Genomic DNA, 26,075 nt, shown 5'->3' with positions numbered 1-26,075 from the left:
AAACAAACAATAACACAAGAATTTATGAAAGAAAGAAAGCAAAATAAGAACAAATAGTAAGATAAAATAAAGTTTTGGGCAGAAAGAAGAAAAAGTTTGAAACAATGAAATAAATAAGTCAACTGAGAATTAAAATAAATAATCTTCCCAAAAACGTATTTTAAACAATTCTTAAAACACCGGCAATTTGGTAAAAGCCTATGTTCTAAAGGAAGTTGGTTAAAAGTTGTTGTCAAAAAATGGTTAAGTCCTTTCGTTCATAAGTTACTGAGCTATGCTGAGAAAAATATATATTGTCTTTTTGTCTTGTTAAATAAGTATGCAGGCCTATATCTTTATTAAACTAAAATGTAATATTACTATGTATTAAATTGTTAATAACTTTGTACATGAAAATAGCAGCACCTATAGTCCCTTCGCTCTAATTTCCGGCAGCCAATCGCGTTGCAGGTCGGCTACATTTAAACGTGTGCGTCTTGTGATTCGCTGATTCATTTCTTAAGGCTCGATAAATACTTAATATAATCGCCCGCCATTTTAGCTCTTTCGTTGGCGTTCGCAGAAAGCACACGAAGACGTTATTTGCCGCTCAATTATTTGCTGAATTACATTGCGTTTGATTTATTATCATAGGAGCTACGACATGATAATTTTTAACGGTGTGGCAAATAGATTCCTCGTATGGTAGCTCGGCAACGTAAGAACAAAAATGGCGAAGGATACTACCTACCTAGACTTTATAGAGCCTTCACTTCCTAAGACGTAAGCAAAGAGGCGGAAATAACAGCGTCGGGACTATAATTTGATAATTGATTCAACTGGTAGAACGAAAGAAAATTGATATAGATATTTAACTGGAGTCAAATAATGAAAACCAAATAAATTTCTTAAAGCTCTATTTTGAATAACTTGTAAAGGTCTCAAAGCAGTTTTCTTATTATGTCCCCAAATAAATGACATATACATTAAATGAGAATGGATAAAAGCATAATATACATTCAAGAGACAAGATATAGGCAAAGATCTTTTAAGCCTTTTCAAAATACCAGACATTGGGGCAATTTTCTCACAGACAGAACTGTTGATAAGTCTGTTGGTATATGGAATTTATCTCGATGAAAGTGATATAATGGACATTCAGAAATTAAATGACGTACAGAGATCCTACTATGGTAATTGGTGCAAGTTGGAGGAAGAGTTCTGTCTAGAAGAAAAGAATGTGTAATTTTGGTGTGGCCAACTCTCAGTATGGTGATTATAACTTGATCTTGACGTTTAAAATTCTGTAATGGATGTTTAATTCTGGAATGTTGTACTATTTCATGAAGTTTGCTGGATGATGACTCTGTCCACGATGTTTGCCAATGGTTAATGGTTAATGGTTTTCTTGATAATTATTTAATGGCGTCTGTATGAGGAATAGACGTTAAAAATGCAATGGAAGTCGTGTAGTTTCTTTTGCTGCAGCATCTGCAATTTCATTACCAGGAATGCCCTGATGAGAAGGGATCCATATTACAGTTATTTTTCGTCCTTGTTTCATCAGGTCAGTGAGGAGCTGGTGTAGTTCTTGAATTAGTGCGTTGGTAGAGAATATATCTTGAAGAGCTTGTAAGCTTGATTGCAAATCAGTGTGAAGAAGATAAGATTTATCAGACTCTGTTTCCGCAATATATTCTAAAGCTTTTTTGATGGCGTATATCTCACACGTGAAAACTGAATAAAGGGATGGCAATGTGTACAACATAGTGTGATCAGGGTAAACCACAGCACATCCACATCCTTGGTTAGTCTGCGATCCATCTGTGTATATGTGACGGTAATTGCAGTACTGATCCCATTGTTCTCTGCAAAATATTTGGTACGTAATATTAGGCTATTCGTTTCAATTTTAATAAGATATGTTAGTTCCAGATTTATTTCAAGTAACATGATTCTCCAAGGCGGATGGGCAGTGTTTTTATTTCTTTGAGAAATGAAGGGATTGGCATCAGTGGCGGCTCCTGCATATTTCTTAAGAGGAGGAAAGAAATTAACAGCACTAAATGACACCTTCTTGAATGAAACATGCTACAAATTAGCCTACATGCATACATGTAAGACCAGGCAGTGTTGGGGTTGGCCTTCCCTTCTCTATAGCAATAATTTGTTCTTGTAAACTGAGTTTCCTAAATTGTTCAAAATATATTATGATTTCACTTCAATTCATTGTTGAATAATTGCACAAATTAGCAATTACAAGGAAATTCACAACCTCGTAGCATTTTTCGAGCACACTACAGCATCACACGTGTTGGAAGAGACTAGCTACTAACTCGTAACCGGAACCGTTTTACGGAAAAATGGGAATGGGAAATAATCTGAGGAAAGCGAGAACACCTGCACCCACCCACGTGGTCTGTATTGCCACATGTACATTTTACAAGTTCAGTATCACATACTTTTGAAGAATGTCAGTTCTTGTAAAGTCATACTATCATTATTGTTCAAAGCTGCCGGTGGCCGATTAATTTTTATGTTAAAAATGATGTAGTTTGGAGTACCTACTTTCAGTTTCAAATATATTTGTACAAAACTGACAACTTGGCTGTTGGCCTGTCTAGTAAACAATGAATAGAAGTGAATTTCAGGGGCCAACTACGTAAAACTACTTCCTCTTTGTTTTACATAAACCCGACTTTAACTTTCAAATATCCACGAAAGTTTCAAACAATGAATACTAGCCTATATAAAGTGCAATGAATAATATTTTTGATTTATAATTTTAAAAAAAGTTTACATGGTGTCTTTCATAGCGTTGCGTTAAAACTATTTTTGTTGTGTCTCCTCCTAGATGTGTTATAGTCCGGTTGAATGCAACATCGTTAGATGGCAGCGGTAGCGAGCTTGCTGCACGACCAGTCGGTTTCTATTTCCCGCCCATGACTGATTCAGAGGAGGATCTCCTCCCTTTCCGTTCATTTACTTGTTTTAAAACTCTGCTTCTTTCTCTGACCGCTAGTGCGCTGTTGTCTATGTGTGTTAACTGCAGTAGAGGAGGAATGGAGTGCCTTTCCTCTACACAGACAATCTCGCATCTTTCTCACAGTTTTCTACGGCACATGAGCGCGCGTCGTTTAAAACTCGATCAACCGAGTTTTTCTTATAGCTGTGAACTTAAAAATTATCGAATCTTCCTCGAATTTTAAGGCACATATTTTATTTGGTATTTACTTTCAAAAGAAGAAAATGTGAGGAGGACGTTCCTCCCTTCCCTCCCCCGAGGAACCGCCACTGATTGGCATATTCATTTCATTAAAGTATTGTTTCAGTCTAAACGAAAAGGGTACTGAATGTATTTGTTGCTTATCATGATGTTCAGAGAATATAATTATATGAGTTCATGCTAGGTCTAGATGAAGCTGCGATTTTAAGAGCATAGGAAATGCTAAGTTGTTTTTTTCTTCGAATATTAAGAGGCAGTTCTAGATCAATGGAATTACGATAGATAAATAAATACAATTTCCTGTAAGATTTAAGTGCATCTAATGAATGGAATGAAATAAGCTATAATAACAGTCAGTCGTCCAATAATAGTAATAATAATAATAATGATGATAATAATAATAATAATAATAATAATAATAATAATAATAGTAATAATATTTATTATATACAATTTTTATTGTCTCCTAAAACATTTTCGCTAATTTCAACAATATTTACCATTATACCTTTGCTATTGATCTCTCAATAAAATTAATTTATTAATAATTTCGTAAATCAAATTGATTGTTAAGCTTTGGCAAGAGACAGTCTTGAATTTCGAGGAGGCAAATGTAATAAAATAGTAATAATATTAACAATAAGTTAATAATAATAATAATAATAATAATAATAATAATAATAATAATAATAATAATAATAATATTTATTGTATACAATTTTTATTTTCTTCTAAAATATTTTCGCTAATTGAACAATATTTACCATTATACTTTTGTTATTGATCTCTCTATATAAATTAATTTGTTAATAATTTCGTAAATCAAATTGTTTGTTGAGCTTTGTCAAGAGCCAGCCTTGAATTTCGAGGAGATAAATGTAATAAAATTAAGATGATGATGATGATGATAATAATAATAATAATAATAATAATAATAATAATAATAATATTTATTGTATACAATTTTTATTTTCTTCTAAAATATTTTCGCTAATTGAACAATATTTACCATTATACTTTTGTTATTGATCTCTTTATATAAATTAATTTGTTAATAATTTCGTAAATCAAATTGTTTGTTGAGCTTTGTCAAGAGCCAGCCTTGAATTTCGAGGAGATAAATGTAATAAAATTAAGATGATGATGATGATGATGATAATAATAATAATAATAATAATAATAATAATAATAATAATAATAATAATAATAATAATAATAATATCTTAGAATCTTAGCTACAAAATTATGGAAGCCGTAGTGATTTGGACGAAGATAAATGCACAAAATACAAGGTGGGTCAAAAGTCGATTTCCCCAATATTCGTTCTTAGGTTTCATACTTTTACACATATACAGATGTCATAACTTGAATAAACGAATATCTGGTATAATAAGTGATGAGTTGGCAAGCATGTTCTTGTGTCAACTGTTTTTCCGTTGTCATGTCTTGTTATTGTTTTGTTTTATTGTGTTGGGTTGCGTTACGCAACTAGCAGTTATTGCATAGATACGCAGCGTATCTATGCAATAACTGCTAGTTTCATCGCAAATTAACTACAGAACAACGTGTTTTTGTGCTAAAACGTTGGTGGAAGCAAGTAAGAACACATTATGTATCGAGAAACAGGGCTTCCATTTTAAACAAAATCTGTAAAGGAATGTGTAGCCAAATGTAAATTGAATGTAATTAAATGTGAGGAAGTGTTTGGAGAAAACGACTGTATAATAGCAGAGAAGAATGACTTAAAATTGACATTTAACGAGAGTTGACCTTTAATTATGACGTCATTAGGAGTGTTTCGAACCACACTTGGAACTTTGGAAACATGTAAAGTAGGTTATTAGGATTAATTTAAGAGAAAAGAAAAATCCTTTTTTGTCAAAAAATATCATATTTTCTTTATGAGTGTCCTTGAACTGAAAACTTGGTTGCTCATGAAGGGCTATGTTATAAATAGTATTTACATTTCTCAACCATAAAATATCACGAAAATATTCAGCAAGAATAACGACATAAATACCCTTGAAAATAAACGCTTCCGCTCAAGTTAAAAACTGAACTACGTGTAAAATGGTATAGGCTATTATAAACAGTGTTAATAATATTCTTGATCTCAGAGTGCAACATCCACTCTCAAGAGGACACGTCATTTGAAGGGGCCTAGGCATCGAGAAGGAAGACAGGCATTATTTGTGAGTCAAATGTCAGATATCATCCAAAGTTATTTGAAGAGAAAAGACAGTGACGTATTACATGGTGCTTGCAATTATGAGTAACTCTTCGTCATTGTTTCAGACGTGTTTGTGTGTGAGAGCGCGATGCAGTTGCGTGTTAATTACTAAAAAACTTCACCGCATATCAACCTTTGCTCTTATCTCCGTACTGTCAAGGATTTAAACTTCATGCTTGCTGATGACGCTCTACACGCAAAGGTCTCATAACATGGCATTCCATTGTTATTATAATGGTGTGTGATGATTGTTATTTTATTATGTCTCGTGACCAGAATATTGTGCGAAATGGAAATATAAAAATTGGAAGTTTATCTTTTGAAGAGGTGGAAAAGTTCAAATATCTTGGAGCAACAGTAACAAATAAAAATGGTACTCGGGAGGAAATTAAACACAGAATTAATATGGGAAATGCCTGTTATTATTCGGTTGAGAAGCTTTTATCAACCAGTCTGCTGTCAAAAAATCTGAAAGTTAGAATTTATAAAACAGTTATATTACCGGTTGTTCTTTATGGTTGTGAAACTTGGACTCTCACTTTGAGAGAGGAACATAGGTTAAGGGTGTTTGAGAATAAGGTGCTTAGGAAAATATTTGGGGCTAAGAGGGATAAAGTTACAGGAGAATGGAGAAAGTTACACAACACAGAACTGCACGCATTGTATTCTTCACCTGACATAATTAGGAACATTAAATCCAGACGTTTGAGATGGGCAGGGCATGTAGCACGTATGGGCGAATCCAGAAATGCATATAGAGTGTTAGTTGGGAGGCCGGAGGGAAAAAGACCTTTAGGGAGGCCGAGACGTAGATGGGAAGATAATAGGCCTATTAAAATGGATTTGAGGGAGGTGGGATATGATGATAGAGAATGGATTAATCTTGCTCAGGATAGGGATCAATGGCGAGCTTATGTGAGGGCGGCAATGAACCTCCGGGTTTCTTAAAAGCCAGTAAGTAAATAAGTAAGTAAGTAAGTAAGTAAGTAAGTAAGTATTTCATTCATATTCAAGGGAGAATTGTTTTATGGAGACTATTACAGTTTTACTACGTCACATTAGTTTTGACCAGTGAAACGGTACGAAAGGACGTATTTCAACCAATCATGGCTGCTTATCGCACAATTTTATCGCGTCCCTAGCATTTGTTTAATTTTATCGCGTCCCTAGCATTTGTTTATTTTTATCACTACCCTAGTATTTGTTTCTTTGTTTGCCAACATTTCAAACTGCACTGGTCTGGACGTCAAAAAACAGAAAATTGCAAACCACTCCAGTCGATTTTTTTTTTATTTTTATTTTAGTAGGTTATTTTACGACGCTTTAACAACAGCTTAGGTTATTTAGCGTCTGAATGAGATGAAGGTGATAATGCCGGTGAAATGAGTCCGGGGTCCAACACCGAAAGTTACCCAGCATTTGCTCATATTGGTTGAGGGAAAACCCCGGAAAAAACCTCAACCAGGTAACTTGCCCCGACCGGGAATCGAACCCGGGCCACCTGGTTTCGCGGCTAGACGTGCTAACCGTTATTCCACAGGTGTGGACACTCCAGTCGATGCACAGCACTTTCAAACATGACTCGCATTAGCATTCAAGAACAAGAATTAATAAAGATCACTGGTCATAGCTATGCATCTTTCCTGAAACCCTATTTACAAATAAATGAAGAGCATCATTCGGAAATCCTGAATAAGTTGAGGAATACACCATTTACATCAACGAGTTCCATTTCTTTTACGCACACGTCCAATATAACATCAACTGAACCATCAACCACTAAAACATTCAAATTTGAAAATTGTACTTTCAATAATTGTTTCTTTTAAAATTATTCACGTTTATTTTTTATTTCATCATCGTTAATTAAAACGTTTCTTGTTTATTTCATCATCCCTAACTTTACTAACACTTGTTTATATTATTTAGGTTATGTTTGTTATAGCTTCTGCTATATGATATTATGGATAGTCACGTATCAGAGATTGTTTAATACTAAGATTTATTGAAAATCATCTGTCAAGTGACGTTGATTACTGGGATCCGGATGATTGAAGTGGAATGCAAATGCTTTAATAACAATGAAACTGAATCAACAAAGCCTTCTTGACTAGTAACCGTCCACAGAGTTCAATGAAGATTTCATAGTTGGCGCAACTGATAACAGGGAAACATAATCATAAAACACTACTGGTATCTAGCGTAATGTTGAGATGGTATAATAATACATTTGAAAACAGTTATATTTTCGTAAGTCAATTAATATTTTATTGTATTGGAGTACTTTGTTACTTCTAATCTTTATATACTTTCTTCTAATCGTGTAATAGTCAGTTAAATCCCACTCGAGTTTTGATTTTCTCTAGATAAATCAAAACCTCTAGTGAGATTACTGTTGATAAAGTATACATTATTCTTACGATGCCCGACGTATACAGGATGGACTGTATGTACTGTAATGTCACTAATTTCAAGGGGTTGTTCTTTGAAACATTAAAAAAAAGAAGTTTAATAGAATTTTGCACATTTTTGCTTACCTTTGAAGAAAAAAAAAATGATTAAATGGCGATCTTACTCGTGTTAATTATGTAAGCATGTGCGGCTTACAGCTGTTTCGGTGCTATTCGATACCATCCTCAGAGCCTACTAGATCTCGGCGCTATCTCAACTTCGCTGCCTGTTGTGTGGGTGCGTTCGTGTGATGAAGAGTTGTGTCAAATAGTGTGTGTGTTCTGAAATTGATCTGTGTGTGTTGAGAATTTGACTGGGGTGTGTTTTAGTGTGTCTGTATATTTCATATTGTTCTAGTGTGTTGAGTTTTTGGTTTTTGAATTGTATGTGTAGGTTTTCCATGTCTGTATTTATGTTATTGTATGTGTGGTTAGCATTAGTTATATGTGTTCGGCATATGTAGATGTATTGTGTCCTCAACATGGAAAAAAATTATATTAAACATTTCACAGCTGTGTTGGGAAAGCCATTGATTGGATTCCCAATATGCTCAGTCAATTGAAGAGCGTAGTGTATTATGATAATATGATTGAAAGAATTTTAGTTCTTCTTCTTCTTCTTCTTCTTCTTCTTCTTCTTCTTCTTCTTCTTCTTCTTCACTTAATGGTATGAGCAATTGCCCGTTCCGGCTTCAAAGGTCACTCCATCTTTTCATCGGTCGTCCCTGATCTCTTCGTCTTTTTGGTTTATAATTTATTGCTTTCTTAGGAAGTCTGTAGTCGTCCATTCTCTCTACATGTAATTTGAAATCTTGTCTGTAATTGTCTATTTTATCAATAAGTGGGTATACTCCTAGTTCCTGCTTAATATTTTCATTTCTAATTCTATCTAATCTCGTGCATCCTTTTACTTTCCGCAAGAATTTCATCTCTGCCGCTTGTATTTTACTAACTTCAGGTTTTGTTGTAACCCAACTTTCATTTCCACATAATAGAGTAGGGGCATTACATTGTAGAATTTCATAAGAATTTTAGTTTTATCCTTTAAATGTGCAGAAATTTGACCCGAACAAATGTAACTTTTCATTCTGCAAATTAATTTTTCAATGTTACATTTTGTTTGGATCAAATTTAAAAGCTAAGAATTTTGGAATTACTATAACAAAAGACAAAAAATTATAGATTATTAATATAGGAACAGAATAGAATCACACTAATGATGATGAAAACCCCAATTATTTTATTTCAGTTTCGACTTCATTCAGTCAAATATCTCATTTCATTAACATATTTTTTTTAATTGGTTACTTTATGACTCTTTTATCAACTGCTATGATTATCTAGCATTTAAATGAGATGAAGGTGATAATGCTAGCGATATGAGTCAAGGATCCAGCGCCGAAAATTACTCAACATTTTCCCTAAGGATAAATGTACGTGAACGACCACAAATATTATCAGAAAATGCAGGCTCTAAATTTCTAAAATGTTATAAGGAAATGAACTCATAATTGGACAAAATTACAACGTACCACAACAAGACTTATTAGAACTTAAATATCTGATAAAAGTATAAACAAGATTACTAATAATATTTTTTAGAATTCACTTTTTACTTTAAATTTAAATTTTACAAAATTTGAAAATTTTCACAAATATTGTTTCATAACTCCACAACGATTAGAGATAGAATTCTGAAATTTTGTACACTGATTTAACATGCATTTATGCAAAAGGTAGATGCCCATTTCTTTGAAAATAGAAAAATTAGGTCACAAAACATTATGTAAATTTTAATATATTTTATATAGGACAAATAAAACATTAATTGTATTAAAATAAACAACTCTACATGTCTGAGAGTAGTCTACTTTTCAGAAATAAGTGTTTATTACATACAGGAAAAATATTAAAGCTGTTAGAGAGACCATAACAGTGTTATGGTTACCAAATGACGTAACTGCAGAATTTTTTTTCATGCTTTGATAAAACTGGTTTGAAAAATATTAGTAACCTTTTTTAGACTTTTATAAGATGTTTAAGTTCTAATAAGTCTTGTTGTGGTACCTTGTAATTTTTATCCAATTGTGAGCTCATTTTCTTATAAAATTTTAGAAATTCAGAGCCTGCATTTTCTGATAATATTTGTGGTCGTTCACGTACATATAGGGGGCTACCCTTAATGGGTTGAGGGAAAACCTCGGAAAAACCTTAACCAGGTAACTTGTCTCAACCCGGATGTGGACCCGAGTTTCATTACCATACGACATTGACTGCGACTTGCCCATCACAAAGGCCTTATTGGGACTCGAACCTGATCCTCCTGTGTGAAAGGCTGATGACCTACAGCTAGACCTTGCAGCTGGCGCCGGCGTAGGAGCGGAAAAGTGTTACGGTTTCAGAACGGTCATTGGTGCGTTCCAAGAATATATAAGCATAGCTTTATTGAATTGAAATAGGCAAGTCACCAGGAAACTGCTCGATAAATTGTATCCACGATGAGGGCGTAGTCCCAGCGCAGCCTCTTGATTCGCCGCCAGGGTGAGGTCGCACGTCCCTCCTCATTTCACGTTTGGTATTAATAGTTCAAAAAAGACATTTATGAATGCAGCTAAAAAAGGGACGCATCACAAGAGGTGTGTTCGAGGTCGTCAAGCATGAACCAGTCTTCTGTAGTAAACTGTCTGGCGGCCAGCCGTAGGCTATTCTTACTAGATATTCCACGCGACCAGCTGTAAACACACTCGGAGCACAGTTTGGAATGTGCACGTACTAGCGTACATGTACGATCCCCATAAATCTGACAGTTTTGATATATGGTATTATTGCATTGAAAACAATGATGCATGTTGTCCTTGTTGTTATTATCAGTTGATTGTAGCACAGTCTAGTATATACAGTCGCGAAGCTCAATACGTAGTAAATATGCAAACATTAGATAGTTGCTCACCACTAGGATCGCTAATATCGCCTCATTACAGGCAATGCAAAATAGTACCGTCACAGTCTATTGTTTCTAGCAACCTCAAAACTCAAGCTTCGTGACTGTATAGACTTCAGTAGACTGTGATTGTAGGATGAAAACACAGCTTATTTTGTGTAATTTCCTAAATTTAATCAATAAGAATGATTTATATTCTCTCTTAAAGGGTGTACATCATTTTAAAATAATTCAATACACAAACACAACTATTACATGAAATGCTCCATAAGTTTTTGTAGCTTTATTTTCTTCAGCTCTAATCAACAAAAACAATAATCCAGGTTGCCAGGCGACGATAGAAAAGAAAATATGCTAAAACAAATGAATGAGGTGTATAAACAATTCAGTGCTCTTTCATAAGTATAAAATAATAATAATAATAATAATAATAATAATAATAATAATAATAATAATAATAATAATAATAATAATAATTTATTTAACCTGGCAGAGTTAAGGCCATACGGCCTTCTCTAATACTCACCCAGGAGTAAAACTGCGATACAAAAAACACTACAAATTTACAAAGTACAGCACACACACAAAACTGAATTAATCATAATATCATGTAAACAAGAAGTCAGTAGAAATCAGACTTAATATATAACATACAGAAAGAAAGGAAAAAGCATAATAAAATGTGAACAGCAGGTCAAAATAAATGAGACATACAAAATATAAAAAATAAGACAATTATTGATAATAATGATAATAATAATAATAATAATAATAATAATAATAATAATAATAATAATAATAATGATAAAAATAAAAATAGTAGTAATAGTAATAATAATAATAATAATAATAATATTGATAATACTAATAGTAGTAATAAAATACTGCAGTACAAAGCATACAGTGAATACAATATTTTTAGGTACACACAGTAAGGAAAATTATCATTATATATATCTCAACTTATCACATTATAAATATACCATTATCAGAAAATTTGAAAACAAAAATATAAAATAAGTTAAATATCACTAGAACATAAAAAAATGTGAATACGTGGAAACATGTAATGCAACACTTGTCATAATAATAAATTAGTTTGGCAACTCGTCATAAGAATAGGGGTGCCATTTGAAATTTCAAAGTGGTGGTGAGTTGGGGGTAAGGGGTGAAATCTAAAATGCAAATAAATCTGGTTTCAGACTTCCCCCTCAGTATCTAAATTAACGTGTTTTTTTTTTGTTTAAATTGAATTCAATAAATTTAAATAATTAGTTATTTAGACTGGGAAGCTTTGAAATAAAAGCCCTGTATATTAATATAAGGACAACAATAATATGAAACAATATTTGCAGGCATTTTCATATCATTTGCAGCTGCAGGCTGCTGACTCCAGTATGCCAGAAAATTAAAAACTAAACCCTGTTACAGAATATTGTAAATTTTACCGACATTTCATTGTTAAGCTATTAATCCACATGAAATAAATATTATTCTGGACTCCGTACATGTAATAACTCCGGACATTTTTTATAAAGGCCATTTAATGACTGTATCTACATATTTTTGATACTGAACATTTAATGTCTATGGACATTTAAGATAAGGTCATGCGGATGACACGGTTGTTATTTTTGCAGATAAAACTTGGGTTGATACTTACTTTAATGCAAAAAATGGCATCACATTGATTAAAAATTGGTTTCATTCCAATATACACTTGTCTTAAATCATTCTAAAACCATGGTTGTACAATTTTCGTTAACATCTGTTGGTGTGAAATCTCCTGATTCGCTCTTGTGTTTAAAAATTCATACATCCAAATGTTCTTCTAATGGTTGTGACTGTCCTATTCTAAATGAATCTCCTCAAGTTAAGTATCTCGGAATAATAATCGACCAACATTTACGTTGGGATAAACATGTTCTTTTTCTGTGCAATAGATTAAGAAAAATTATTCATTATTTTGTCATCCTACGAAATTACTTGACTGTCCATACTTTACGACTGATTTATCTCGCATTAGTACAAGATATAATATTACAATACGGCATTGTAGGATGGGGTAGTGCTTATAGTACCTCCTTCATGTCAATAATTCTGCTACAGAAAAGAATAATAAAAATATGCCTTAATAAACCTCTTGATTATCCTTCCTACATCTATCTATATTAAGTATTAAATTACATAATTCTGATTGTTGTCTTATACAGTGTAAATGTCCGATTATTAAAGAGTCCTCTGAAGTTAAGTATTTAGGCATAATTTTCGATAATAATTTAAAATGGAACCAACACATTAATTACCTTGTAATAAATTACGTAAAATAGTATATTATTTTGTTTTATTGAGGAATTACTTGTCAATAAATTTATTGCGTACAATATATTTAACATTATTTCAATCGGTAATTATATATGGAATTATAGGATGGGGTAGCTCATTTAAATCCAATTTTAATCCACTTTATTTATTACAGAAGAAAATAATTAAAATATGTCTTCATAAACCTATTGACAAAATTTGTTTTTAGACTTTAACGTACTTAACGTAAGACAAATTTATTATATTGTATTAATAAAATTCATACATAAAAATTGCCCCGTATTTTTGAAACACTCTGTATAGTAGACTATGATAAGACTACGAAATGAAATAAGAGAGCAGATGTTAGTGTAAAATAATAAAACATAGATTAAGTGAAGGTATTAAAGCCATGAATTAAAAAATGATTATGCGGATGACACGGTTGTTATTTTTGCAGGTAAAACTTGGGATAATACTTTAATGCAAATAATGACATCACATTGATTAAAAATTGGTTTGATTCCAACATACTTGTCTTAAATCATTCTAAAACCACGGTTGTACTATTTTCGTTAACATCTGTTGGTATGAAATCTCCTGATTCGCTCTTGTGTTTAAAAATTCATACATCCAATTGTTCTTCTAATAGTTGCAACTGTTCTATTCTAAATGAATCTCCTCAAGTTAAATATCTCGGAATAATAATCGACCAACATTTACGTTGGGATAAACATGTTCTTTTTCTGTGCAATAGATTAAGAAAAATTATTCACTATTTTGTCATCCTACGAAATTACTTGATGTCCATACTTTACGACTGATTTATCTCGCATTAGTACAAGCTATATTACAATACGACATTATAGGATGGGGTAGTGCTTATAGTACCTCCCTCATGCCAATAACTCTGCTACAGAAAAGAATAATAAAAATATGCCTTAATAAACCTCTTGATTATCCTTCAGAGCTGCTGTATTCAGAATTTAAAGTATTTGACTTCCATCAAATTTGTAACAATGTATTACTGAATTTCGTACATAAAAACCGAAACATATTTAATTTATATTCACATTAATATAAAACCAAAAGATCAGACAACATATGTTTGACAGTTCCTAAATGTACTACAACTGTAGCATATAACCACAGCAGCAACTTCGTCCAAGGCTTTATAACATGTTAATAGATAAATTCCCAAACATACAATTTGCTAATGCTCCTTATTTTAAAAAAAATCTATTAAAAATTGCTGTTAACAGAGAAAATTTAAAGTTCAATTATTGTGATGTGTTTTTTTTTCTTTTATTACTTTTTACTCTGTTATACAATAAAATGTCTTAACATTAACTTATGTAACTTACTCTTTCTGGGGTGCTAGAGAGTTCTTATATAAAAAAGTCAATATGTATCTTTGTTCTGGCAATAAAGTATTATTGTTATTATTATTATTATTATTATTATTATTATTATTATGACTGTGGACTTATTTCATACTGAACATTTGATGACTGGAGATATATGATGCTGAACATTAATGATGATGGACATTTTTGCAGTGGACTAATCGACTGTCCTTTATTTCCCTTCCAGAGGAAGGCATAATATGCATTTCTCTCCTGTCTGGTTCTAACCCGCGATTCCCTAATTCAACGGCTGGCATACTACGCCCAGAACCACAGAGAACGGTTTGCATAAATCTAAATCAAACTACAGTTATGAACCGCTCTGGGCTGAGTGCCCGGCACAGTAGTCTCTGTGAGCACGCACGAAGCATCAGGTGTTGCATTGCCACGGGCCGGAAATAAAAGCGACTATAAACACTTTATTCTAACCGCGTGATTCGAGATTTCGTTAAGTAAATAAAATGCCGCTTTAAGATAAGCTTCTATTGCCGACACATCTGCCAACCTCTGGAAGTCACAATAGGTATAAGGCTGTACACAGGGGTGTATTTAGGCCTAGGCAGACTGCCTAGGGCGGCAAATTTGAGGGGACGGATTTTAAGCTACCATATTACTGTTAATTTATTTTATATTTTTAAAATTTTGTTCTATATTCTTTAAAAGAGTACATGAACTTAAACGCACAATGAAAAGGATATGAGTAACATTGGCAACAGTCAGTTCAAATTTAATTAACGGTCTGCCAACGGAAAAAGGACAGTTTTTCAATAATAATGTCACAATGCGATCAAAGCACTTTTTTCACCGTGAGAGTGTCACGTGATAACATTAAGAACTTACTGGTATTATATTACGATACGTTAGGAAGGCAAATATCGTTGCTCGCTATCATAAGCTTTGTGATGAGAGACGCCGCTAACTCTGTCATAAGAATTATCAAGACTCAATAATGACCATTCAGACTTCAATTCAAAGAAAAACCCGCCAGCCATTGTAGCAGCTGGACGCTTGTCAGTTCAGTTTAGGGATGGAAGGTTATTCGAAAATAACCGGTTATTTTAAAATTAATTTAACGTGAAGGAAATTATTTTCCAGTTTTTTTTTTTAACATTTTAAAGTCAGCAAATTAGTGTGGAAAGCAAAATGAGAGGTTATTTACAATAGAAATCAAATAACAATTAGCAATCTACTGTAAACCAACCAGAATATAGTTGAATGAACGTCATTAAGTGCTGAAGATCATCAATGACGTCCTTAAACAAAATACAAAAATAATAATAATAATAATAATAATAATAATAATAATAATAATAATAATAATAATAATAATAATAATAATAAGGGGCTATGAAATTGCATTTAGTTAATTATTTCACTCACAGTGTCGTAGGTAAGATAAATAAAAAATAACACAAATTCCATAATTATTACAATGATCTTCATTAAGACATATTCCGATGGGTAATCTATTCTCCTGCGAGTATAACCAATAAATTGAAGTCAAAATTTCTCGCCGTTTCAAACGCTCCAATACTCGCAGATATTATATTATAAGCCAATAAGGGAAAGTCGGCGATTAAGATAGGCATAGGTTATTGACAATTTAATTCATTCATTTGACATCTATGGACAGATGAAGCATCTTTATATTCTTCATCCTATACAGTTTCAGTTGCTAGAAATTGGAACTCGCTTCCGACTGATATAAGGGGTTGTTGGACAATAGCTTCATTTAGGTCAAAATTACATAAATTCTTACTTAACAGATGAATTGCTGATTAATATTTGTTACTTATAATGAAACTAACATCTGTCCATTCTTATTATTATTATCATCTTTAATTTCTCTAAATAGATTTACAAAACCTCTAATGGCAATTACATTAATATTCTCATTATAGAAATAGAAATATATATATTCTCCCTGTAACATAGTCCTAGTAAGCTTATATCAAATTAATTTTCATCATTTTACTAGCTATCTCAAATATTAAATTAATTATAATTCATTGAATTAAATTAGCTCATAAATTAAGTTACTACTTTACCTTATAGATTTATCTAAATTTAAATAAATGTGTAGTGAAGATTATTGCTGGAGAACCTTTTAAGTGTAGTGAAAATATTTGTAATTTAAATTTATGTATTGTATTGATTAAGGCTGGTTGAGTGGAAGAGAAGGCCTTATGGCCTTAACTCTGCCAGCGAAAATAAAACATTATTATTATTATTATTATTATTATTATTATTATTATTATTATTATTATTATTATTATTATTATTATTATTATTATTATTAAGTAAGGCAATAACCTCCATCCTATCTAGGAATGGCCTACGGGACAATTTTTATACAGAGTATGTTACATAGAGTGCATAATAATAAAAATAAACTATGTTCGACTGATGTTAAATTTGAGATAAGCTTAAAATATATTTTATTCAGTATTTATTTAAAAAAAATAACCGGTCGTTCCGTAATTGAGGAAAATAACTGGTTATCAGGCTAAACCGGTAATTAACCGGTTAACCCTATGAAAATAACCGGTTATTTTTGGCCATCCCTAGTTCAGGTTAATTTGAAACAGTAAAGAGTGCAGTCGTTTTGTACGTAGGTGATTTATATTTTAATATTCATTATAATGAGTGACAGTCGGAAAAAGCTAAGTGGTTCTTAGTACCGGAAATACTTCTGATTGAAGTTCTGGCTGATATGCAAATCTATTATCAGGCATACATCTCAGTTGACGATATGCGTCAGAGGGAGAACAATTGTTTGTATGCATCTGAAGTCTGACTAGTGTAATATGTAGCTAGTGGTAGATGTATGCAATGGAAGAGGAAAGGAACTGGTCACTCTAACCCATTATCTCCTGGCCTAGTTGCCTTATGAGTGATGCTTTGATGGTGTCACTTGTGGGGTCCAGACCTGTCTTCGGACAGTTGACTAAGCAACAATACTGGAAACTCGCGAAAGACAAGGCAATAAAAAAAGAGGAAATTGTGAGAAAAATTAAAAAAATAGATGTGCTATTTAAAAACCAAACATAACCAGCTTGTTCCAGTTCGAGTCCATATACATCAGAGAATAATAATGTGGCGAACAGTACCGGAAATAGTGGAGTGTGTGTTTTATCTGAGTCGGGCGTTTCCGATATTATAAACGGTAATAATGACGCGGAATCACATATTTCAGTTGATCCAAATGACGCATATGGGGCGAAATAAGGGACGGAAATATTTTTCTCTGTCTAGAAGCGCCAAGTAGCTAGATTCGCCCCTGGCTGTACAAAACAGTCCTCAATCAACAGTGCGTGGAATTTATTTTCGTTTTCTTGCTGTTGCTGTTCAACAAAGGGACAATCCTGGACGGAACTACATTCTAAAGCTTGACGTATGTAGAGGAAGCGAAAGAAAATGCTACCACATATAGTCCTTAGCAGCGTTGCCAACCTGAACACGAGAGCGTCGGCTACAAACATCCCGAAATTCAGCTACGAAAACTGAAATTAAGCTACGCTCAAAACTTTAAGAATTTGCGTATATGGTTCATTGTTATTTGAAGTCGGAGTACGGTTATTTTTGCGGACTAGGCGACCCCTAATAAAAACTCTGCTGTGTGCCGGGAAGTTCACAAACAAAGGAACTGTCAGGTTTACTTTTGTTGGGTAGGCGACCCCTAATAAACCGCCTGACGGGTGTCTGCAAATTCACAAGTACAGAAATTGTCTGTTAGGTTAATAGGCGCTATTCACATAATAGGAAAATAAAACTGAAAATAGCAATGCTATCCTTGCCATAAATGCGGGTCACATTGTTCAGAATTCAATCTGTGTCACAATGTTTCTACCGGTATGTTTTCATAACTTTAATGAGGAAGTGAGGAAATTCTGGTGGGTATTAGTATGAGAAAATAAATTTGTTAAAAGTGTTTACACATAAAATTTGAGTATTCACAGATGGTCGCTCGATCGAATCTCAATTCGGCTACATTTTGACATTCGGCTACGACCATTCTGCTACAAGCTACATGACTAAAAATCAAGCTACGTTTAGCCGAATTCGGCCACGGTTGGCAACGCTGGTCCTTAGTCTGTTTTGCAACTCTTGTTATAGGCATCTAACAAACAAAACTCGGTGCTCAGAAACCAGCGGGCATGACTGTCTCGCGCAGATGACGTATGCTCCCTTTCCCAGCATGCTCCCCGTCTCCAATCACACCACCGACACTATGCGCATGCGCACGTATTATCTTCTTCTGCTGGACTGAACACGTGTTATTGCTACAGAGTCAGGGAGTCACATAGCGTTTTATATTAAACTAGTGGCTTGTGCAGCAAATGCTGCAAACTAAGTTCATTAGACGTTCAATAAACATTTTTCAGATTTATTTTCAATGAAGAATACCAGACATTCGGAACGTTATTTGCTTCCATAACAATGAAAGATACTCTCTCTTGAGCCAATACTGAAGAGAACCACGCATATAAATATCTACACCACACCGCCATTAAATATATGAAAAAGACCCAACCCCACTTGATTAATAACTACAAAACTATTTGATTTTTAGTAATATTATTATCTTCCGTAAGTTTTATAGCTTTCAGTAACATATACTATATAGCCGCCACTCAGTAAAATATAGAAATCAAAATCTAATTTAAGTTATTTTCTACATCTACTTATATAACCCCAAAACGTTTCACTTTCATATCATCAATATAGCATTATTATGTATAATTAATGAAAAATAGTCACATCGTGGCATTAACTACAATAATATTTCATTTCTAATGGTAATAATGTCATCAAACCACCTCAAGTTTTGTAGTTTTTAATATCCAATACACAGCTGTACCCAGAAAATTACACACCACAGAATCGAACCTGTAAATTATTTTAGTAAGTTAAGTTTTTAATAACCAATTTAATTTTAGCTCTAAATATGTCAGCATTCTTGCAGATCATGGCCTTCATGTAATATTTTTTACTGTAGTATGTGTTTTGTTTTATTCTGAAATGCAATACGGCCGACTTGATGCTCGCTTCGCTTCTCCTATACAAAAAAGCGAAGGGAATATCAAGTCGGCCATGAATGCTATTAGCTAGTTCTCAAAACTGACGACAGATGGATTTTGGAAAATAGGAAAATTATGTTTAAAAATTGACATTTCACTGAAAACTACTATTTTTCCGAAAAAATTTGAGTTCCAAGCTTCAAAATGAGGGGTCATTTATTAAAATCCGTCCAGCCGTTTTCCCGTAATTTCCATTACCAGTTCAAATTATATATATAGATATTAATTTAAATATTTAAAATTTAAATATGAGGACAGTTCCAGTGAAGATAGATACCGATTGTGACTTAGAAAGAGACGATGTTGACATCTTGTAATGTTATATTCACTTAATTGATTATTGTTACAGCTGCTCTTTGAGTGCACATGTCCGCAACCGTAACAGTAGCTGCTTATCAAAAAACCTGCCTACTGCAGGGGAAGGGGTTAAGAGGGGTATAGCATGCGCGGCGCGAGGAGTCTGAGCTGAGTTTTGCTTGTAGGATACTTACAGATAGGCCGTCTCTTACACTCCAACAGGTCACAGATACACGGAGAATTATTGTATTTATTTATCTATCATCATTCCAGGACAGATGTTACATTAGATTCCTTCCAAATCTTCAGTCTCTTTTACTAGATCACAATTTACTAATTCGGCCCTAAACTCTGCTAGTTTCATCTAATTCGGCATCAACCTGTAAGCTAATTCGGCATCAACTTGTAAAATAATTCGGTCACCGTGGATATTACTAATTCGGCCCCATCAACAACAATATTTTCCTTCTCATTTTATACAAACTTAGAACTTCAGCACTGGTATAGTTACAAATTTTGTTAGTACATTTTCATATTGTTTAGTTATATTTGTATTAGTTATTTTTGTTAAAATATCGGTTTAAAAAATGTGTTGAATTTATTGTTAAGTGATGCATTCACCCGTCACCCACATCGGACGAGGTAGCATAAAAATCGAAATCCCAAACAAAAATTGATTTCCGAAAAAAAAGTCCAAGTCTACAGGGCGTAAACAACATAAATTGCCAAAAATACTGGTGGTAGAGCATAAATAACTGAAGAAATAAGTCAAATGTTTTACTGTAAAAGTCATGGTTTTCCTAGAGTCTAACTTTTTTGGAAAAGAGAATAAGACAGTCACTATTTAGGCTACTTTGCCCGGTATGTAGGCTGAAGCAGTCGTTTGTTACTCTATTGTGTATTGGTATGTGTTAGGCGCAAGGTCATTGGCAATGGCATTTACGTTCAGTCGAAATATAAACAAATAATTAAACTACTATCAATCTTAAAAACATTGTGTTATACAAACCAAAAATAAAATCATAAGATATAATTAAATTCCACTACATATTTTGTTCAGTAGACCGATATGTACTGTCTATATAATTTTGACAGTTTATATCGTTTGCACTCTGTATAAACCATCCATCCGCGAACTTTCTCGTCGCCGTAACTCCGCCGAATGTGCAGCGGGAAGAAAGCGGCTTTCACTAAAGCAGCTCGGAGACCTAGTTACTGAGGTGAGGGTCAGTCAATAGCGGCTGCGGGAAAACTGTGTATCGCCAGTGAACGTTTCGGGAGTCTACTACGGGTGTTTAAAAACGGAGGTCCTTGACTCTGACGTTGCTCCGAAGCGAATGGGATATTTATCAGTGGCGAAGCTCTTATAGGTACCCATGAGTGAAATTACGAAATTCTAAACTACGGTATAAAAGCTACATTTTTCAAATTTGTACCGTAGGTGTAGGCTGTACTAGACTAATGTAACTAAGGAACTCATAAAATTTATGGTCAAGTTTAATTGGGGGCGAGTAACTTGAAAAGTCCCTTGCGTAGACCTCTAACATTTTTTTTCGATCTCATAATTTATGAATAGGCTCACACATATACTTCCTTAAATAGCCCTGGGTTTCAATGTAGATTCATTAGATAAGCCTCTAAAATTTTTAAAATATTGTATAATTTTTTCTTAAATAAATAAATAAATAAATAAATAAATATATATATATATATATATATATATATATATATATATATAGGCTATATATAACCTGGATGCAGTGTGATGACACAGAATAATTAGTTAACATACATAAGTGTAGGCCTACCTATCACTAAACATAAATACGAAAGTTAACTTATAGAATAAAATTAGATGTTAAAGTAAAAAAAAAAAAAAGAATAATTGATTTAAATATTTATGGTAGTAATTTGTGAAAAGGAGCAGATAAATAAGGTTAATGGTTATTACGATTGGTTTAAACATGCACTAAAACCAGACGTAAGTGCAAGTTTGAACCAATAAATTATTGAGATTTGCGATAAATTAATTAGTTTAGGAAATTGTATATATTATGTATAACTACTTTTGTATATCTTAGATAATTTTTTAAAATTATTAAGTTTTGTACTTTTGTGAACTAATATCAATAAATCTATCACTATATATATATATATATATATATATATATATATATATATAAAGCAATTGAAAAAAGAACATATCTATTGAAATTGTATTCACCATAGAACCCAGAGCTATTTTTATTCACTACATATTTGTAAACTTAAATACCAAGTTTGCAAAATCTGTTTCGTAAGGAGGATTTTATAGGAATGAAAGTGCTGAAAATTTAAAGTGTGAGAAAACAGCCATGATAGAACAGTCTATTTTAATACGTTAGGCCTATTCATAATAAAATCCTCCTGGTTCACCAGTGAACCTATGGCAACATCTAACAATCAAAACAGCGCGGTATATTGAAACAGAAGTGCATTAAAATGCAAATAAATCCGAATTACTTAGTACAGTGCAAAACTGAGCTTGTCGCAGACCTTGACACGTAAGTTTGAGAGGAACCTGGGAGGGCATATCGATTGAATACATCTTCGTGCTGAACGAAACTAGTTTGTAGCCTACTGTCACAATGATACGGCGCGCTAAATTGGTGTTCTGTGAATGTGCTGCTTTGTTGAGCGTTAGTTTAATCAAAAGTGCATGCGTGTGTGTGTGTTACTTATTGATTTTGTGTAAAATGGCTCATACTGAGAGAACATTGAAGTTATTATTATTTATTTGTAGAATTAAAAGAGAAATCGTTCTAGTTGGACATATGAAACAAAATGTGCTTATAAAGACAGGAGATCGACACCACATTTACATATTAAAATAGCATTCGGAGGAAGACAAAATATAAATTTTCAATTTTCCTGGTATGAGAAATATCTTTGGCTAACGGAGTGGTCTGTGACAAATAAGTTTATATTGTTATTATATCTGCATTCTGTTTGGGGTGAAAATGAGTGGCCATCATCATCTTGTGGGGTCTGTGTCACAACAAATATTTTGATAGAAAAGCCGAGAAACATCTGCTGTATAAAAATATACAAGGTAAGCAGATTTTTTCAGCCGACCTAGTAGGCCTATTTACACCTTAGCTTCGCCACTGATTTTTATACGAGTAGATACTCATTTATGGAAACTTGGGGAAGTGATGGCAAAACAAGCTATGAATAACAGCCAATCTTCCTCAGCAAATAGAGCTACAACGACTTACTATAATTCACAGATTAGAAAATATGAATTTATGGTGTAAGCTTGTACATAGCTTCGCCCCTAATGCATTTATGTAACTTTTGTTTGTAATATTTTTATTATATAAACACTTTATTTCATCGAAACTTTTAAAGGACATGTTCAGGGCCTACTATGGACCTTTTTCCTTTTTTGTAAGCAGTCATTAGTTGTCTTATTTTTGGACTCTTTGATTTGGAAATTTTATCAAGTTTGAAAATCAATAGGACTAAGTAGACTAAGCTACGGTTGTGTTCAGTACAACGTTTAATTTGTTAACGCATCACATCCAAGACCAATCGACCATCTCGCAATAGCAACGAGTGATAACCTTGAATTACGCAAGCACTGGTCTTACACATTCGATTTCACGTATGCAGTAGCATTTTGCGTCGTTCATAGCCGCGATATGCGTAAAGTTAAAGCTTCATAAAGTGTAAACTATTTAAGGATTGTATTGGTAAATAATTTGAATCTCGCGGTTAACTTAATGACGCAAGTGTTGTCAAAACTGCTGCGTCAATTTAGACTCATGTTGTTATTAGAAGGAAACGGCTAGTGTAATTCAGCGAAGGTCGTGGCATGCGCTACTATCTCGTGTTTGTTCTGAGTGTTCAGTGACCGACTGGATGTCGCACTTGCTGTTGCGCTGAGTCGAGACGCGTTTCATTTGTTTCATATTCGTTGATTCGTGCAGCTTTTTGTTAATTGCGATGATGAAGTGTTATAAACAGAATCTGAAGGTATGTTATTAATTAATGTTAAAACCTGGCGGCAGAGTCTTATAGATTACATCGTGAAATAAGGTAATTATAAAAACATTAGACTACTTATATTGTAAGCAATGTAACAGTCATGTAATATAATCAGGTCATTCCAGTGTTCGTACGTGCTGCTATTTCTCCACCATGTATGAAATTGTCCGTGGCTGCAGTGCTGCCAATTGAAAAGTTTGTAGCCTACGCAGAGATTTTAAATGTATATTATATAAACAATTTGCAGTTAGCAGTGTTGTGTAAAGGTATTTTATTAAATTTTTAGTAATCTAACCCTGCTTCATCTTCACAGAAAGTATATTTATTCTATTGTTGTAAAAGAATACATTTAAGCTTTGTAAACATTCAGGTTATTTATATTGGCTTGCATGCTATGGCAGACGAATGATTTGTGGGAGGAGTAAAAATATGCATTGGAGGAGTGGGGATCATTTAAGCATTCTTTCACCTTATCAACGCTCATTTATCAGTTCGTAACATCTTACGTGTAATATATGTTTAAAATATGCATTTCACGGCACATCTCTGGTATGCTGTAGATTATGACTCATAAAAAATACTCTTGTGAACAAAATTAAGTTTCTATTTCCTCATATAACTTGAAGCGTGCTGGAAATTTTTGTGATTCATGAACGTACCAGTACCATGAATCCTGCGATTTAAAGAGAAGTGAAAGCTTCGGCTAGCGTATTTCTAAGAATTTACTGGCGCCTTTATGAATACCAAATTAAGAAATAACACAGGTATCCCCCGTTCTCCCGTTTAACTGTAGTATTCTGTTCCTGTAAGTCTGAGGTTCTTGTAAAATAATAATTTCTATTCTAGTAAGGAATTTTCCTCTTTATTTTAAATGAGCGACAGTGTAGTAGTATACGATACGTCAGCATTTCTCATACTATGGTCCGGCCACGCTTTTTAGAGACCTTTCACATCAGGACACCGGTAACGGTCACACGTTACTTCCATAGCGGTTGGATGATCGTTCACCTCTTCCGGTGAATGTGAACACGAACCCTACGATCGGATGGTCGACATTGACCCTTCACGGACTCTCGCGCCATGGAAAAAAATACAACTAAAATTTAAGTAACACTCACTTCACAGTATGAAAAGTGATGGTAATCTAGAATTCTAGGTAAATATTAGATAATATGTCCGATGTTAAAGGAGTAGTAAAACTATTTTCAGTTAACTGTAATTTACAGATTCTCCGCAATTGTGATTAAGTGCTTTTACCCCAATCGTCCATTATTATTATTATTATTATTATTATTATTATTATTATTATTATTAGACTATTATTATTATTAGACTATTATTATTATTAATATTATTATTATTATTTCTTTTAATAATTCTCTTCTAGACGATATCTATAGGCCTACAAGAAAAAGTTCGGACTATTTTTATTTGCTGACGGTTTAAAACTGTTTCGTGCAATCAAAAATACTTCTGCCTGTCCATCCCTTCAGTGTGACATTAACGAAATTGCAGAATGGTCTGAAGACAATTCCTTGAAAATAGAGAACGAAGTTTGGACAACAAAACATTGCCTAGGGGCGGCTACAGGTTTAAGGAACATTGGCTATAGGATGGCGTTAGTTGTTTACTGTACTGTTGTATCTTCAGGTTCGTATGCAAAATGAAAGACGTCGCTTGAAGAGGGCCCTATTCATTCGAAGTTTAATGGGTGCGGATTTTGTATTGTTTGCTGCATTCTAATAGATTGTGTCAACACAGCACGTCTGTTTTATGTTTGACAAGTGAACATTTCTTAAGGAGTTTAGTTGTCATGTAATTAAGGTATTGTGAAGGTACTATGCATAAAGTAATGGCAACATGCAGTTGTTACTGTATCAGAGTGAATGAAAGTATAAACAAATGTTATAATCTATGTAAAAACTACAGTATAAAATCACAAAAAAAAATATTTTTTTTTCTGCTGTAACAGATTTTTCTTAACAGGACTTATTTTTTCAATCTTCGCTTCCACTGTCAATACTGTCGTTGCTGGTCGTAGGCCATGTGTACAGTTCAGTGTAGAATCCTTTCACTTCATCCGATATGTACTGCAAAATCTTCTTAAGGTCCACCATTTTTTTAACATTGAT

At 33.2% G+C, this 26,075-nt stretch overlaps 1 protein-coding gene across 6 annotated transcripts in view; it reads left to right on the top strand.

Annotated features, from left to right (window-relative positions):
* LOC138691054 (uncharacterized) overlaps positions 1–26,075 on the top strand; it is a 90,840-nt gene that overhangs the window by 6,014 nt on the left and 58,751 nt on the right. The window contains exon 1 of one of the 6 annotated variants that reach the window (XM_069812756.1): positions 23,744–23,931. The exons of 2 other annotated variants lie outside the window; for them this stretch is intronic. The gene's annotated coding sequence lies outside the window, so the exon portion shown is untranslated. Of the gene's footprint in view, positions 1–23,743; positions 23,995–26,075 lie in introns of those variants that run through there. 3 more of the 6 variants (XM_069812765.1, XM_069812730.1, XM_069812722.1) reach the window with 3 other exon arrangements.

This window comes from Periplaneta americana, chromosome 2 (genome assembly GCF_040183065.1).
Source record: "Periplaneta americana isolate PAMFEO1 chromosome 2, P.americana_PAMFEO1_priV1, whole genome shotgun sequence".
Lineage (NCBI taxonomy): Eukaryota > Metazoa > Arthropoda > Insecta > Blattodea > Blattidae > Periplaneta > Periplaneta americana.
The sequence above is the reverse complement of the archived record's forward strand: the minus strand, read 5'-3'. Positions and strand labels throughout refer to the sequence as shown.